This window comes from Halichoeres trimaculatus, unplaced genomic scaffold (genome assembly GCF_033239565.1).
Source record: "Halichoeres trimaculatus isolate MK-OKI-2021-1 unplaced genomic scaffold, fHalTri1.1 fHalTri1_scaffold_8, whole genome shotgun sequence".
Lineage (NCBI taxonomy): Eukaryota > Metazoa > Chordata > Actinopteri > Labriformes > Labridae > Halichoeres > Halichoeres trimaculatus.
Window position 1 is genome coordinate 34,776,700 of NW_027437186.1, and position 16,831 is coordinate 34,793,530.

The window sequence follows — 16,831 nt, forward strand, 5'->3', positions numbered from 1 at the left end:
ATATCTCTGAAAAGTTGTTGGATTAAAAAATGACATTTTAACCAGTTTACTTCTTCTTTTTAACTTTTTTAGCGGTCGTTTATATTTTTTTATCACGGAAGATATGCACACTCATTTTTTTTTTACTTTCTGTAGTAAGTCTAATTCATCACTCTTTTATAGTAAAGACAATTTTGGGGCTCAGTTTACAAGCTCTGACACAAGGTGGGGTGATTTAGAGGAGATAAAGAGGGAGACTCGGTCTCTTAAGTTTTTGCAGCTAGTTTTCTCTTTTCATTTTGCTGATTAACCTTTGTCGATCGCTTTCTCCTTTCTTCTAGTTTTTGGTTTTCCCCTCCTGACAAGTTTAGTTGCCTGGAGTTTTGTTATTTCAGTTTGGGCTGTAGCTCTCTGGTAGTCCAGGTATTGTTTTTTCTTTTAAATTGGGGACTTTTGTGTTTTCTTAGCTTAGGGAGAAGTGCTGGATGCTTTGCCCACTTTTTGATCATTTCATTATTTTGATTGGGTCTACAGCCCATTTTTTTCTTATATTGATTTCCTTTGTTTATTTTTGATCGTTGATTTGATGCAATAAATTCAATTAATTCATCCTGGAACTAAACTGTGGTTGTGGTGTCCTTCTTGTATGCTACAGTCTTCAAGATTTATCAAGTAAGGAGGCCATAACACTGTGTTACCTAAATTATGTGTGTGACAAACACTGAAGTCACAGTTAACCACAAGCCAATGCGGGCGCGGCAAAGAGGCTTTGTGACTGCATTGGGTCTTTGTTTGATAGAAAGGTGGAGCTTAAGGGTTTTATGAACCCAGGGTCAGCTGTAAACACTCCATAACGTCCACCTCTCCTCTCCCCCAGGCCACGAGTGAGCTCGCTGTAAACTTTATTTGGTTTAAGTCCAAGCCTGGGCAAAGTATCAGGCCTCTGATTAACCTCAGAGCTTCACCTCGGTCTGTGCTCACAGCACCGACCTCTCCGCTGCACCCTTGGGTGTGAGAGGGCACTTTTAGGCACTTATCCTCTTTGGAGTGGCTCCTCCAGAGGACCGCCAATTTAAATATCAACAGAGGCAGGGAGGACGGGCGGACGGAGCCACAGCCAAACACAGGAAGTGTTTTACTGTGACTGCAGCTGGTCAATTACATCTGCTGTTGCAGTGATCGCAGTTATCATTGCTCTTATGAAAAGGCATCAAAGAGAGGCGGCTGGGAATGCAGCGAATAATGGGACACTAGTGTGTAAAGAGTGGAGAGGGGAAAGGGAGCTAATAAGCCGCGCTGGCCTGTTGACTGCAGCTCATCCTTGAAAATACACCAAAGCTGCAACAGTGCTGACCTGATGGCTCATCTGCAAGTTAAAATAGCCTCGCACACCGCCAGCCTCATCATATTCATGTGCAAACAGGCAGGCACTAACAGCAGGTGCCAAGCCACATATCCCCCCCTTTTCAAACTGCTCTTTTATCCTGTTAAGCACTTAGCCTATTCAAAAATACACAAAGACATATGGAGATGGCTGTAAGTGGCAAATCAAGCCGTTGATGAGTCAAACGCGTACGGGGGAATCTGAAGGAGACGAAAGCACGGTGAAATGGAGAGGTACTGGTTTGAGATGTTTTCTGGGAGCGAATCTCACGATCAGGACTCAGTTGCCAAGGCAGCCAATGTTGTAAGGGAAGCAATTGTGCTCATGTCTGTGCATGAAGAGAGAGCTAATGTGGGGAGATCAATACAGGCGGAAAATGCTGAGGCCAGCAGTCTGCCGCTGTTCTCCACAAACCTGTCTGACAAAGAGCAAGCGGGGGAAGGCCACAGCCAACCTGGATGTCACGGAGTCATAAAGCCTTACTTTATTACAGCCCATCCATGTGACACACGGCCGTTTCTCCAGCAACAAAAATAACAAACACCTTCACATTTTGTAAACATCGGATTGAGTTAATGTGGCAATAAACGTGGAGGATATATCTCCAACTGCCTGCAGTTGCCCCACCCATTTCACACGAAATAAACCAGTTGACACAAACCAGTTACACCTCTGTAACAGATACACAAAGGTGTGTCGCAAAGCCCCATGGCGAGGGCTGTTATTTGAAACCCTAACTGATATTTAGGTGAGTACTCAGTCTGGCTGGAGCGCAGAAAATGTGAATGAGACAAAGAAAGAGTTGGAGTGAAGAGAAGGGGTTTCCAAGAAGTTGTCGTGTATTTTATGTCAGAATAAATCAATCAGTAGGGATGGGTACAGAATTAGATACTTTTATAGGTACCAACCGAAGTCTGTCAAAAGTACCTGGTACCGATTCACGAAAAATCAAAAGGTACCATGTTTAGGTACCTAAATGCATCTGGAAGTGGAAGAGCAGACGATTTTCCATGCTGCACATAAACACAGCATTACAAGGTTATATATTGAAGAATAGATAAGTCAAATTGAAAAACAAAAATTTACATCATTAAACAAATTGATGTTTTCAGAGCTGAAACGATTCCTCGAATGATTTGAGGTACTCAATTACAAAAACTACTCGAGTAATTTTCTCCTCCTAGAGGAATCGTTTAATTTTAAAAAAGATCAAAGAGTGGTATTTCAAATAGAGCTGAGGACATATTAAGAGAGTTTTTAGACCCCTCAAGCCACCTCTTATACAAAATAGCAACCAGCAACAAATCTATTCTACGTCGTCGTCATTCTACGAAACGGGTGCCATTTGGGTCCGCAACATTTGATGAGATGTACAAGGCACAAAAAAATGTGTCAAAGTGTGTTTACAAATTTTGGAGCTACCAAAGCAAGTGCTCTTATTGACATGCTGTATCAGAAAATTCTATTTCTTAAAGAGAAAAAATTTCATTTGAAAAATAACTGCTCTTTAACTAAACAAAAGTGTATTTTATCCGATTACTCGATTAATCGATGGGATTTTCAGTAGAATACTCGAATACTAAAATATTCGATAGCTGCAGCCCTAATTGATATGGTTGATAAGTTACATTATATGGAGGCCCAAAGTTGCTATGACTCTGTTTTCTTGCGATATTTAGGTTTATACTCTTTTTCCTCAAGAACACACCCTTATTTTCATTATTTATTCATCTCAGAGCTTCTTTTTTGTTATTTTCCATTACAAAAGATTAACTTTATTACTTGAGATACCGAAGTCACCAGAGGTAACGGGACACATTTTCGGCAAACTAAAATCGCACGTACACACGGAGAGAGCTGAAGCGAGCGTCCTGAGGGGTAAGGAGGAAACACACGCTAATATGAGTGATGGCACGAAAGATATGGTTCTTAAGCCGCCTGCCACAGTCCCAGTGTGGGAATATTTTGTTTTTTATCAGAATGAACAAAGTGTGAGCTCATGAACACCAACGAGCTGATATGTCACATTTGTTTGAAAATAGTGGCGACGAAGAAGAAGAAGGGGAGGTGCAGCGGAGCCTTGTTCTTTGACAATCCGCTCTTACTGAGGCTTTTGGTCTGCAAAGTAAATAGAAATAAAAGCGCCAAATGGTGGCGCTCAAAGACAGCTACATAACCATAGAAATGCAGCCCTTCAATACAGTTGAAAGCCAGAAATGTTAAAAATGTTTGACAGACAGTACGGATTGACTGGGAAAAAGTACATGTTACAAACAATTCAGGAACTGTATAAACTCCCTTTTATTTAGGCTATAGTTTTTATTGTTGTTGGGTTTTTTTGGAGTTTCGTTTTTTCTTTAGAGACAGGGTCTATGTTTTATTGTTTTTGATTGGTATTAATTATTTTCATTGACATGTATTTTTTTCTAAAAGCGAGTCCATTTCATTTTCATTGTATTTTTTTTCTCTTTCTTGTTTGTTAAATTTATTATATTATTTGTTTAATTTATTTTATTTAAAAGATCCTGACCTTTTAATGACAGTTAAATACTCTGAAGAAATTAAAGTTTCTTGCTTTTGATATGGTGTACTCACTTTATTATCCCATTTATCATAATTACATCAATGAAAAAATGGAAAAAAAATCAAAATAATATTGACAGTAATATCGTTTATCGGCAATATTATTTTGGAATATTATCGTCTAGCAAAATTTGTTGTCCTGACAGGCCTATGTGTATTTTATGTCAGAATAAATCAATCAGTGTAAGAGCTAATAAGCTAATCAATAAACTGATGCCTCTTCACATTGATCTCCTGAGTGGATTAAAGCGATCTGCTCTGCTCAGCGAATGAAAATGCGTTACGACTGGCCCCACACTCCCCTCACACAAAGGAGCAGTTGTTTTTGCTCCAGTCATGTTTCTGCGGTGCTCAGTATTCACCTCACAGTCTCAAACAGAGGACTGGGAGGGAAGGAAACACCTCCTGCCTGTTGAGGAAGTTCATTTTCAGAAAACAATTTCAGACTTCACACAGAGACGGTTCGGCCCCGCTCCGCGCTGAAACGCTGGACTCTGAGCAGCCGGAGGCCGAGGGAGGTAGTGATTATCGAAGCAGCAGAGTTTACTTTGGCAATCCATGAATTCCAGCAGAGTGTAGCTTACAGACTGCTGACAAACACACGAGCAGAATCTAATGAATTGACTGATGCAATCACCAAACAGTCCGGGGATGAAACGAGCAAACAAGACAATAGATAATGACTGTGTTGTTCATCTGAGTCATTAACTTCACACAGTGATTTAAACTCACACAAGCCTGAAGTACGAGGGGAGGCCCGGGAGAGCACATGCCAACCTTCAACCAACAGTGAAACCTTATCTCTCTGGTCATGTGGCTCTGAGTCCAGCGTACAAACACCCAACACCAAACAACATGCGCAATAACCCCCGTGCACTTTCAAATACCAAAACCTACAAACCAGACCAGCAAATGTGGCTGAAGTTTCAACATAAGCCCTTCCAGGAATGTTCTCTGGGTGAGATTATTTTCCATGTAAATACGAGTGTTTGTGCACGAAAGGTTGTGTATGAGGAAAGCCCTGCAGGACAGGTCAAAATCAGTCACTTTTTTATTATAATGCCCTGAAGAGATCTGTAACAGGTGTGCAGAAATAACATCAAGACAGGGCTAAGAGTAAATAAATGTGACATAATTATGTGAACAGATCTTTTTGTGTGTGCTATATTTCACTCTTCAACACCTTTCACTCACTTCACTTCACTTTAAAAGTTAATAACAAGGCACTAAAAGCTGTTGCCTTCATTTCCATTTTAATCTTCATTAGAGCCACTTTAAAACCTGGATTTCATGTGAGGATCACTCTCACAGCAGAGCTGTATCCTCATCAGTTTATCATAGATTGAACAGCTTTATCTGTCCCTGTGTTGATGTCACATTAATGCTTTAATATTTGGCCTGCAGCTCAAAACAAGCTGGGCTGGTGTTAGCAGCAGCTTTTGGCACCTCCTGACAGACTTTTTACAGTATTCTTGTTGGTTTTCTAGCTTCAAATATCTTAAAGGTAAAGTTCAAATTTTTTAAGTGGGGTCATGTGAGGTACTCGTTAGCATTATGACACACACGGAACGCCAATTGGCCCGGCTCTTCTGTTGTCCAGGGGACCAAAATGGGAAATGGTGCAGACAGGTCCCAGCTTTGGTAGCTAATACTGATCCGATCTGATACCAGTATAAATTTACCAAAATTGTAATTCCTAAATATAAAGATTACACAGAGAACTCTGTTTTTTCAGATTTTACTGAGCTTTACTTCCTATAATTCAATAAACTCATCCTGTAAGGGTACTCAGAACAGGTACAGCAACTCGTCTCTTTTTCTTTCTACGTTTATTGTCCCCTCACACACAACAAATGTAGTCGGATAAAAAGTTAGACAAATAGTTTGTAAACATAAAACAGAAACACACAAACTCAAATTTGACTTAGCTCATCTTCATCTGTGCAAAAAAATCCCTCCTTAAACACTTAAAAAACTCCCTCATTTACACATCAAGCAGCTCTGATGATGAAACCAACGAAAATGAAACTTAAGTATTACTAGCATTTGCCATAACCCTGCCCACCCCACTCATACAGCACATGTTCAACGAATGTTAATTAAACAAACATCAAAGAACTACAAAAGTTTAGGCAAATGCATGCTTTTCCAACTTTATATAAACTAGAAATGGGTACCTTCCTGTCTGAAATTATACGGTTACAATGCCCGGTACCTGGCAATTGGTATCAGTACTCAACAGTACCAATTTTTGGTACTTTTTTGTGTTGATATGGTGATTTTTTTTCAATTTAACATATTCATTTTTTATATATAACCTTGCAATGCTGTGTTCATGTTCAGCATGGAAAATCTCCCACTCTTCCACTCTCTCACAGTCACAAAGATGCATTAAAGTACCTAAGATGGTACCTTTTAATTTTACATGAAACGGTAACTGGTACTTTTGACAGAATTCTGTCGATACCTATAAAAGTGCCTAATTTGGTCCCTAGTATAAACTGACTGCATTATTATAATACAGGATTTTAAATGTGTAAACCAGGGATGGGGGAGAAAAAAAAACGTATCAAAGTATCAGGATATTGGTTTGATGATTTTTAATTAGGATTTTTTGTTAAAAAATTGATTTCGTTTTTCAAATTCAAATCCCTCATTTTAGTCTCAGTTTATAAGCTGGGTTGGAAAAAGTTGAGATGCAAGATCCCCTGAATAAATCCTAAAAACTGACTCACATGTGGCGTGAATTTTAGGAAAATATGGTTCCTGATATCGTCTGTAGGCATCATGATCATCCAACTTTTTTTGTATTTGGTCTGGTGTAGAAATGCACCGATCGATTGGTGCCGATTTCCTTAATTTTGGGGATCGGTGATCGGCCCATCCTTACATCTGAAACTGATCTTGCACGCCTCCGGGAAGGTCTGACAACCAGCCATTGTTGCTTTTTGCTCTGAGACCGAAAACTCAGGAGACTTTATTGGTTGTTTGAGATAAAACATAAAGATGTTATTGTTTCACAGGTATTGTTCAACGATTTTCAATAAAATAAGATTGGAACATTGAAGGTTTATACTGTCAGTTATAAAAAATAAAAATATAAATCGGTATTGGCCAAAATTGGTATTGGCAGGTCAGGCTTTTCAAAGATCGGTGATCGGTCAGGAAGTTGTGATCTGTGCACCCCTAGAGTCTGGTGTTGAAAAATCAAACTAAAAATCGTGAAAATTGGAAATATCGAAAAGTAGCAATTTATATCAAATCCGTACCTCAAAAATTGTAAAAGGATCCAATCAGGAGAAAAACATATCGTCCAACAACAAAGAGGGCAGACCAACCGGCATCTCATCTGTGTAATACAGTTACAATCGACAAGTACCTCATACAACCTCATTAATTAAAAAAAAAAAAGGTGAACTACTCCTTTAGCTTTGACTGAAAGCTAAAAAAATGTGTAATGAAAACATGCTGACATATTGTGACTGTTGTTTCTATTGTTACACATTCAATGACCTAAAAACAGTTCTCTTTTTCTGCTCTAAAACAGAAGCTATAAAAGGAAGCTAGCACAGAAATAATGCTGCTCTGGAGCCTGAAAATGCGGGGGAATCTGAAAATCATGGTATGGTCTACCACGCTGCTTCTGACATGGGTTTTTCTATTGGGGAAAAACTTTTGCTGTGAAATAAAGTGACACGAGCATCTTCTCTGTGATAAGTTACTCAGAGGAAGGTTAAGAGCAAACATCTCTGCTTAATTTGCATCAACTTTGTTTGGACAAGCTTGTCTTTTTGTGATAAATCAACTTTGTTTCTCAGCACTTCTTAGTATAAAACTCTCCTAAAGAAAAGTATCTGACACCCTGATCATTAGAGCACAAGTCCATCAGCCTGGGCCCTCGTTGTCACACAACCATCAAGTAAATGAGTCTTGATAATTCAGCCAGGGGTGATGACACAAAGAGCCATTGTGACACAAACACAGCCGCGCTGCCCTCTTCCTTTTTCTTAATCAGAGGAGCAGCAGCACCAGCGCTGCCTTCGAGGAGGCGGGCCCTAATGAGCAGCGTCTTGAGGGTGACGCGGCTCGAGCTGCACAAGCACGGGACAGTTAGTGGGTTACAGAGGGAAGTGAGAGGAGGGAGGGCTGCTCATGATGGAGGCTGTGCATAAACAGAGGGACTAATAAATGTAAAACAATGAATGGAAAGAAGGAGGAGCTTCATGACAGCAACACAAACTTGAGCAGACTCAAATTTAAATTCTTACTTAAGCTCACAGAAACTTCATCCTGTTTTGTTTTGATGCTGTGACATTAACGACAGGTTGACACAGATTTGTAAAAAGGTGACAGCAGCTAAGTGAAATACTTAAAGACTAAAAATAGATGACATTTAGCTGCACCCTTTTTTTCATACTAGATGAATTATGTAAAACATGACCAAAAAAAGAGAGAAGCTGATCACTGAAACAGGACGGGAAAGCTAAATATAGAAACTGAAGAAAAGAAGCAGCACAGAAGTGCAAACTTTAAGGCATTAACTTTTCAAATTCAGAGCTTCAGCCCATGTTTGATTAGCAGAAAGTCACAAATACGAGAGAAGAGCAGACCACACACTCCCGGGGAAACCCCTCCTTCAAAAACACACACACACACACACACACACACACACACACACACACAAAGACACAGGGGGTGTGAGCAGGTGATGAAACATGTGGTTTCAATATGTCAAGTCAACCAACACAAACACCACAACCTGGACAAGTCAACAAGGGCAGTTTGAGTTCATAGATTTGTAATTACTCACTTTTTAATAATCAGGCGCTCATTCAGAAACAAACAACACAACTGTTTTTGTTAAAATCAAAAATTAACCCTTGACAACTCATGCTGTGGATTTATTTTCCACTTGGCAAGTCTGCAAACATTGTAATAAGCACAGAACAGCCTGTCTGTGGCAAACCGGGTCCCTCAAATTGAGCCAAAACTGTCACCGTCTTCATTTTTTTCATTTCTCCACTCACACAATTATTCAGCCTCTTCCATTACACCGATAATGGCGACCTCAATCAAAGCGCCTTAAAATAGTTGTTGAAACTGAAGTCACTAACGCCTCAATAATTACAGGGCTCCAGGTGAACGGCAGGTTATGAAACTTTGAGCCTTTTTAAGTCCAGACGATCTTTGAGAAACGGGGTTATAACCGTGTTTAACAACTCAAAAGTTAGTTTGCACAGGAAAAAAATGAACCTTATCAAGTGTTTTTGTCTTATTTTTGGTAGAAAATGTCTTTTGAGGCCTAATATGAGCAGCTGACCAGTCCAAAAAAATGTCTCATTTCAAGTTATTTAAAGACAAAAATGAAATATGAATTTTAGTTACTAGGGATGCACAGAAATGAAAATAAGAATAAATCTTTAGACGTGTTTTTTGAAGAAAGTAAATGTTTATTGAATATTCTGACATTTTTGAATATTACCGTAGCCTTTGCTTTAAAAAAAAAAGCACAACAAAGTTTACATTTCTGTTTTGAAGTTGAGAACAGCATCATTATCTTTAACAAAGAGCTCTAAGACGTGAGTTGCAACACTGTTGTACATCTCCAGGAGGCACACGTCCAAGAAATACAGTCTCGATATCGTATAACAGGGGTCGATGTGCCCCTTAAAGCCTCTGAAAGTCAAATTCCTCAACAAAACTTAAAGGTTGATCATCAACCGCCATGAAGTCCATCACCTTCTTTGTAATTCTGTTTGCTTTGGCGCCCTGTGCGAACATTTTCGTCTTTCCAAAGACGTCGGCCATGGACGTAGTGGGCGTGCTGAGACAGGCTTTTAAATGGCACGTTAAAGCGCTAGCGCTAAAAGTCTTTGCAGAGGAACTCCCTCTGGATAGTTTTTTTGAACACTCTTTGCAAACTGCAATTTTTTCCTCACTCTCCAACACTTTAAAATATCTCCACAGCACCAACATTTTTCTGAAGGTGAGAGGTCACTGCGTCACTGCAAGTCGCTACTATCCAGCCTTGCTTTCAACTCACTTCACAAAAGGCCGAATGTGGCTTTATTTGCAATATTTGGCCGAACATATTTGGTCACCGAATATTCGGTTTATCCCTACGTGTAACAGGTAAATAAAACTGCCAATGGAACAAGAGAAAAGTTACTCATATTTAGGGGCTGCAATGATTGGTCGACATAAAAAATCATCGACATACATTTTAATAGTCGACGTGTCGTATTAGTGTTTTTATCATTGTTGTCACATGGTGAAATGAAATACCAGGGGGTAATGCTCATCTGTAACTTCAGTTCACTGCATGAGGTGCTGTGTTATCGGATACTTTAATGGGAAAAGATCACTAAGTTCATACATGAGGAATATTGATGAGGAAAAATCTCCACGCCCCATTGGCGATGCGCGCTGATGGAGGCTCTGCATCTCTGACTTGGACAGCCTGACAGCTCCTGGAATTTAGCGTCTGATGACGTGATTTAGAGAGTCTTCTTCACACTCCGTTTAAAACAGTTTTTCAGGATCTGAGTCACAAACTGGCGTCAAAACTCCCCTAACTTTTTAAAGGAGAGGACATTTATCCGATGGAGCTCTCACTCTCAAGCTCGCACTACACGGTAACACTCAGCGGGGAGGAGGAGGGGCAGAGTGTGCATAAGCGAAATAGCGCATGTAGAGAAACTAAACTTGACGCGTTGTCACCGAGAGCTGGGACAGAGTCCGGCGGGATCATACAGAGAGCAAAGCAAGCCCCAATAAGCAAATTTTTTTTAAAAATCACTCATAAGGGGTCTTTCCAACCAAAACTACGAACGACAACTTAGTTTCCCTGTTACCTGCTTTATTCATTTTGAGATTTATTTTGTTTTTTGTATTGTACTTATATTTTTATGTCATCATGAATGAAATAAAGACAAACAAACATGACACAGGGCTGACCAATCAGAGGTAAGAACCTAACTCTGGTTAAATGCAGTGAAAATGCAACACACAGGTTGAATTTTAAAGGTCTGCACATTTTAAACAACCGTGATTAATCGATTAATCTTAAAAAATAACCAATAGATTAGTCGATTAATCACGACATTGAAAAAAAAGAAAATTAAAATTAAAATAAAAAATATATATTTTTCTTGACTGACCAGTTGAAAGTGGCACATATCAAGTGTAACAAGACAATTTTTACCTAAAATAAGACAAAAACACTTGATGGGATTTCAGTTTTTGTGGTGTGAACTCGTAAAAACCAGAAGCCACAGTCGATTGTCGAGCTCCAAACAACATGTTGGATTTTGGAGGACACAACCTCACACTCACTCCGGGTCAGAGTACACACACACTGTGTGATAAGACTGATGACATGGCAACACCTCCATTTTGAAGGGTAGATCCTGAGCCTGTGAGATATCTCACCTGTGGCTGTGGGGTAACCGCCACAAGCTTACACTGCAGGATAATGTCATTTTACACTTTAAGATGTTTTTAAAGTTCACAGCATTGTGCAGCAGTTATCTCCTTCTTCATAACTCCAGCTCTGAGAGACATACTTTCATGTTTTGTCACCAGCACAGGACAATAGAGTGACTTCCCGGGAAAACAACACCAAGGCGTTCACACAGCTCGATATGTGTCAATGCAGTTGCAAGTACATGACTACTCCAGCTTTGAGAAATGTCTAGACTTTGACCTTAGAGGATAAAACAAACTTAACAAATAGGCCAGTCAGGATTATATGACTGAAACAACACATGATGATATGACTCATTATATTAGGTGTCACAAAAACAAGCGATAAATTTCATTTTTATGTTTTATGGTGAAAGAATCACACACAAAAACAGTCTGACTCTCATTTCAGCAGCAGAAAAAAACCTCAGAGCAATGCCATCCATGTCTTTGAGGTTTGCTTAAGCTTACCATGGCCCTCAACTAAAAATAATTCAACAGTATTTAAAAGCCTTGTCCTTGTTAAAGCCAACAGTGATGCAGTTATCAGATATGATAACTGCATCACTGGGTTTCCACAGAGCTTATTTATAGTAATGAATGTCCGTAAACTTAGCAGACCCTCGTCTATTCTGGGAGGCAGAGGTAGTCACCCTCCAGAGGCTCCTGTACATGCAAACTTGTACAGGAGAGCTCACGCTACAACTACAAACAGCAGAGGGTTTGACCTACAACACGACTGTGTGGAGGTTGTGGCTGCAAAATAATGGTGGATCTACTAAATCTGTTTTGTTTTCCGGGCTTTCAAGCTCTTCCTGGCTTCATCTTCTCTGTAGCAAATACGCTTTAAAAACTGACAAGCAAAAAGAAAGGCCCGTCAGTCTACATTAATGTCACAACCCTTTTCCAAATATACACGTAAACCTCGGCGCTCACAATGAATTTTAGATGAGGTTTCTTCAGTTGGGTAAATACAAAACTGACAGGTTGGAGGAAAAGAGGCTGTGGAGCTGGAGGCTTGAAATAATGTAAAGTACATGATGATCTATTCACAAACAACATGTGAAGTGTATAAAACAGACCAAACATTTTTTTCCTACACTCTGGCATTGTTTGTAGAGCGCTGCATATCTGGGACAATCTTGTGATAATCCATTACATCATGTGCTTAGCTACCCTCCGCAGCCGACCGACCTCTGCTGCGATTCATGTAGCATTAACTATGATATCCTGGACGACTACTGGATTTTTGTGTCTTAGATTGAGTGACACTGAAGTAAGAGAGCTGAGCAAAGAAAAAGTTGCAACAACTCTCATTTCCCCAAACAGACACAAGCAAGTCTGACAGCGCTCATACTGCACATGCTCAGTAGCATGATCCTCCCACAAGGAAGACAGAGGACACATGGAGCAGTGCTGCTACATGTCTGACAGACAGAGTTTGACTGGCAGGAGCGTGTACTTTTTATGGGCAGTTTTTTTTTTTTCCTTTCTGACCCTGGCCCTTGAATAAATTATTCAAAACACACTCGACTCTGATTTGCTGGACTTGTGAGTGTCACACTTAGCACATGTCAGAGGGAGTGTGTGTACCTAGCACATGATGTTCTGTCATGGCTGGATGAGATTTGTACATTGAAGAAAGACATTTCTAATTACATTTAGACAAATTGAATTTTGCTCCAATTCTGCTGTCACAATTGGAGCAATTGTTGTCTGATACTTCAAGCTTAATAAACTAATATAAAACTGCACTAATAAATAGTTAATAGCTCTATGATGTAAATATAGACTCCATGCATAAACTGATTGTGTTACATTATAACTATAAAAAGTTATATTTAGAAAATTTGATTGTTTGATTGATTGATATGGTTGATAAGTTAGATTATATGGAAGCCCAAAGTTGCTATGACTCTGTTTCATTGTGATATTAAGGTTTATGCTCTTTTCCTCAAGAACACTCCCTTATTTTCATTATTTATTAATCCAAAAGCTTCTTTTTCTATTTTCTATTATGGAATATTAATTTATCTTTAATTCTTGAGATATCGAAGTCACCAGAGGTAATGGGACACATTTTCAGCAAACTGAAACAAAACAATAAGCTGGTCACTGTGATATGGCAGCTACTGCTAATGCTAACAAGATCAGTTAGCTTATTTCTTGTGTGTATTTCTGAGATATGGGTTACAACCATCTGAAGCAGCGGGGTTGGAAAGATAGCATTATTTCCATCCTTTAAAAAAATACAACAATTTGGTTTGTTTTAGAGCTGAAACGATTCCTCGAATGATTCGAGGTACTCGATTACAAAAATTACTCGAGTAATTTTCTCCATATCGAGGAATCGTTTAATTTTAAAAAAAGATCAAAGAGTGGTATTTCAAATAGAGCTGAGGACATATTAAGAGAGTGTTCAGACCCCTCAAGCTAACTCTTATACAAAATAGCAACTAGCAACAAATCTAGCTTCTTTTCTGTAGTTTGGAGTCTAATGGGTCATTCTACGAAATGGGTGCCATTCGGCTCCGCAGCATTTGATGAGATGTACAAGGCCCAAAAAATGTGTCAAAGTGTGTTTACAAATTTTGAGAAAATAATATTTCTTGAAGAGAAAAATTTTCATTTAATAAGTAACTGCTCTTTAACTAAACAAAAATGTATTTTATCCGATTAATCAATGGGATTTTCAGTAGAATACTCAAATACTAAAATATTTGATAGCTGCAGCCCTAGTTTATTTATTGCTGTCAAAAATACTCTAATAATATTATGTATGAATGTATGTCAGCTAAAAGTTTCTGTGTAAATACATGCATGTTTTTTAAGGATAAATCACATAAAGTTGTTAGTTTTGTACAAATGAACGTAATGTGTCAACTCCAGCTCCACAGTGGGGGTCAAGACTCCCTGGATTCAAGAGGAAGTGAAGTATATTTCAAAATACAACAAATAAAAACTAGATAAATAAAAATCTGTGTTTCCAAAATTGCAAAGAATGACACATAAGTCGTGAAATTAATGTGAAATGTCATGTTTTTCTATCATTGTGTTGCCTTTAACTGTGTTTACAGGGCAGTGAGGAAATCTTAACCTCCAAGAGAGACAGACACTGTTATTCAGGGGGCATGGCTGAAAAGTTTAGGAGCCCCTGGTCTAGAGGAGTAAGAGAAATCCCCAAATATGTTGCACCCGTCCCCTGTCTCCCCTACTCCACAAACCCACTTCCACTACAACCTGAGAAACTCCACGGCAAACAAAGGCGCATATGGAACACTGGGTCTCATGAAGAGGAAAAAAAACATGAACACAAAGCGGTGTAAGCACAGAAAACTTACAGCTTATAAAACATTTATCTCCACGGACTCGAGGCTGCGCTCATAAGCAGCACCACATTGAGAAATACAAAGTTACACGTAATGACGTGGACAATTGCACAACACATCCCGACACACGGGACTCGTTGTGAAGTTATTCGGGTAGTTAATACGAATTTGCTGAGTTTTAATGGAGTTCATGAGCTGTATCGTTCCCAGCTTTAGCCCACCCAGACACAGCCGTCAGGGAGAGTAGCGCTAGCTCGGTGGGTCAGTGAAGGTAAATGTACAGCTAGCGTTAGCATAACATTTAACTCCCAAAGACTAGTGTTGTAATTTTACTTTCACGGAGAAAACCACCGCCTGTTTTTAAGTCTATAGATATCCGTCACTACTCGTTAAGCTTGGTACAGAGAAGTAATGTTAACATGAGCTAGCTGGCCACATGCTGTCGCTTGATCTGCCATGCTGTCTGCTCTAAGCAAAGTCACTTGACCACATTTACTTTTAGCTTGTTCGAAACACATACCGTGTTCAGTCGAAGGAGAAACAACCACAGAAATTCAGAAAAACGATACAAATTACTCACAATCATCCACGGCGTGCCTCGGTCCGAAATCTTTAAAGACACGTCTGTGCGCAGTTTTATTCAGATGTCTGTCTCACACAATGTCAGAGATCAGATCAGCAGCTGCTTCCTCCATACACGCAGCGCGCGGATCACACAAGCGCACAGCAACGCTACCAAAACCCCTAGCCGTCGTCATAGCAACAGGCCCACTTCAGCCAATCAAAACCCCTCCCCTCCTATCTCCCCTGGCAACTGCCGCAGCGCTGGAGCTCCGCGAACGCGCACGCGATCCTGTTTTGCATCGCGCGCTGTGCTTTCACTTTTATCACCAGCTGCTTGTAACGTAACACAGAGAGGAGGGAATTAGACAGTGTTTTAAACCGATTCACACACTTTTAGGCAGTTTTATAATGATTTACGGATAGAATTAGGTGTGAATGAATTGAATTCTGCGTGTTATCAAACCCCCATACAAAACACCCCCATTTTTTTAGGCTAAACAAACACCCCGGGGCGGAGAGAAAGGATGTGTCACCACACCCAGCCTCGTGACGATATGGACCCTCAACAGGGCCCCCTCCTAAACGGCGTTTCAAGGGGTTAACAGTACTTGTATATTCACAACAGACACATGCTGACTGATGCCTAAGCAATTAGATGAACCAAAGGAGGGGGTGAAACAGAAAAAGAAAAGCTTGATGATGTTCTTTTGCAGTTGTATTTTATAGTCAGTTAATCAACAGATAAACCAATCAACCTTTGTTTGTACTTGTGAGAATATGAGGGATGATTTAAAGCAATACAAAACAAATACACAAAACAAAGGAGCAAATCAGACTGATTAAAGTGACTTGTTATTTTAGTGGAAGTTACACAATGAGAACACAGCTGAAAAAAATAAGTTTTGTAAATTTTTTAATCTCTAAAATGTTAAAAAAAAAAAAAAAAAAGTGCGTAAAAAAGCATAACAAAAAGGAGTTTTCCCATTTCTGATCTAACTGGAAGAGCATACAAGAGTAACTGGTATAAAGGGTGTGTTGTTTAAACTCTGTTAAGTCCTAAAGTAATTTTCCTATCACTGTGCAAGCGTGAAAATCTGAATTACAAATGCCTGCTACTCACATGACGTGTTTATATGAGAAAAGTGTGCTACAACAGGTCTGTTATGTGTCTTTCCAAGGCAATCTGATGACTGACGCCTCCCCAGCCAACCAACTTCACACCAAACTGTAACTTTTTACATAGCAGTGATACCTAACTCATCCTGGCCCCTCCATTTCATAAGCGTACAGGGGTAGCTCTCTGTGGATTGATCTAATAGCCTCTCTGTTTGCTTTTACTGTGTATAAACCCCAAATACCAGCCACGCACCAGTGCAGGAAATACTTGTGCACCTGTGTGGATGCACACCCTTGTTTTTCCTCCTTCTTCTAACTGGACAAACAGGCTCTGCAACAGGCTAATGTCAGTGAGTACCTGGCTTATACTGTGGAAAGTACACAACTGAAAACAATTACAGGCACTGACGTG

General features: G+C 39.6%; 1 protein-coding gene across 2 annotated transcripts in view; it reads right to left on the reverse strand.

The window, feature by feature from the left end:
• foxn2a (forkhead box N2a) overlaps nt 1-15,478 on the reverse strand; it is a 40,820-nt gene extending 25,342 nt beyond the window's left edge. For both annotated transcript variants that reach the window (XM_074676339.1, XM_074676338.1), the window contains exon 1: nt 15,320-15,478. The gene's annotated coding sequence lies outside the window, so the exon portion shown is untranslated. The remainder of the gene's footprint in view (nt 1-15,319) is intronic.
• Nucleotides 15,479-16,831: the final 1,353 nt, after the last annotated feature.